This window comes from Neofelis nebulosa, chromosome 9 (assembly GCF_028018385.1).
Source record: "Neofelis nebulosa isolate mNeoNeb1 chromosome 9, mNeoNeb1.pri, whole genome shotgun sequence".
NCBI lineage: Eukaryota > Metazoa > Chordata > Mammalia > Carnivora > Felidae > Neofelis > Neofelis nebulosa.
Genome location: NC_080790.1, coordinates 123,161,124 through 123,162,956, shown reverse-complemented (window position 1 = coordinate 123,162,956; position 1,833 = coordinate 123,161,124). Strand labels below are relative to the sequence as shown.

General features: G+C 44.1%; 1 pseudogene; it reads left to right on the top strand.

Annotated features, from left to right (window-relative positions):
• The first annotated feature begins 442 nt into the window (after positions 1–442).
• Positions 443–538, top strand: LOC131486485 (U2 spliceosomal RNA; annotated as a pseudogene).
• The last annotated feature ends 1,295 nt before the right edge of the window (positions 539–1,833 follow it).

The following is a 1,833-nucleotide window of genomic DNA, read 5'->3' as shown; positions in this document are numbered from 1 at the left end:
AGCCTGCTTCCGATTCTGTGTCTCCCTCTCTCTCTGTCCCTCCCCCATTCGCGTTCTGTCTCTCTCTGCCTTTCAAAAATGAATAAATGTTAAAAAAATTTAAAAAATAAATAAATAAATAAATAAAATAAAATAAAATCAGCACCAAAGTCAATATGAAAGGGGAAAATAGACTCTCGATAGTTGTCATCACAGGGAAACTGAACTGTTATTACTTAGCGCTAGCCATTTCAGGAAGAAGAAAGGGGGGAAAAAGAAGAAGAAAATTTAGGGCAGGCCCTGAAACAAAACTGCACAAAATAAACCCAGTATCCTGAGCAAAACTTGTCCTCATATTGGACAAATGGTAATCAAAAATTACTTGTCATGGTGACCTAAGAACCCTACTCCCATAAGACACCTCCTTTGCAGACATTTTATTTTTTTAATTTGTTATTTTTTAATCGCTTCTCGGCCTTTTGGCTAAGATCAAGTGTAATTTGTTATTTTTTAATGTTTATTTTTGAGAGAGAGAGAGAGAGAGAGAGAGAGAGAGCATGAGCAGGGGAGGGGCAGAGAGACAGGGAGACACAGAATCTGAAGCAGGCTCCAGGCTCTGAGCTTCAGTACAGAGCCCAATGCAGGGCTCAAACTCACAAGCTGTGAGATCATGACCAGAGTCAAAGTTGGATGCTTATAACCAACTGAGCCACCCAGGCACCCCTGCAGACATTTTATATAGGACCCTCTACTTCTGTTTTTCCACAAACACAGCCTGAATTGGCACCCACATGTATCAGATTTAAAGCCCATACAGTGCTTCTTAAATACTTCCTTGGTGTCTAAAACCAAGATGACCTACCCATGCAAAATTACCTGATACAGTAGCCTTGGGTTTCCACTGGCCTCTGTATTAGTTATCAACTGCTGTGTAACAAATTACCACCCAAACTTAGCAGCTGAAAATAACAAACACTGTCTCACAGAGCTAAGGACAGACTTAGCTGGATGGTCTGGCTCAAGGTCTCTCATAGGGTTTCAGTCCAGGTACAAGATGGACTGGAGGACTTGTTTCCAAGGTGGCTCATACACATGGACCAGCAAGTTAATGTTGGCTCTTGCCAGGCCTAATTCTTTGCTACATGGGTCTCTCCAGAGAGTTCCTCATGACATGGCAGCTAGCTTTCCCCAGAGCAAATGATCTGATAGAAACACAGAGACAAAGACAGACACAGAGAGACCAAAAGAGAAGCTGCAGTGTCTTCTAGAAGCTGACCTCAGAAAAGACATGTCGTCGCTCGTCTCATGTTCTGCTGGTCATACAGACTACCCCTGATATGTGAGTGGGGACTCCACAGGGTGTGAAAACCAGGAAGCGGGGGGGTCATTGGGGGCTACCTTACAAACTGGTCACCACAGCCTCAAGGAGAGCTTCCTGGTCCCAAACTCCACCCAAACCTCAGTGGGGGAGACGGGGTGGGTGCAAATTTCACTCTTCACCCCGTCCTGGAAACCCAGTGGTGGTGCCCCAGAGAACTGCGTTTTCCCACTTAGCGTCACACCATAGGCCTGCACAGACGGACTCACAGACACAGCTCCAGTGACGTCACGGGTGTTTGCTTCACTGTTCAGTGTCCTCCCCCTGAGAACCCATCCCTGAGTTACCTCTTCCACTTGTTCTCTATTGTCTCCAATTCCTTCAACTTTTCATTTTATCCTTTTGCATATTTTGTACTTGTATAATTCCTCTCAAAGCTTTTATGGTTTCAGGTGGAATATTAATACATTTTTTAAAAATTAAGTTTTTGTCCAAAGACTGATGGCTTGCACACATGTGCCATCTAGTGGTAAGAG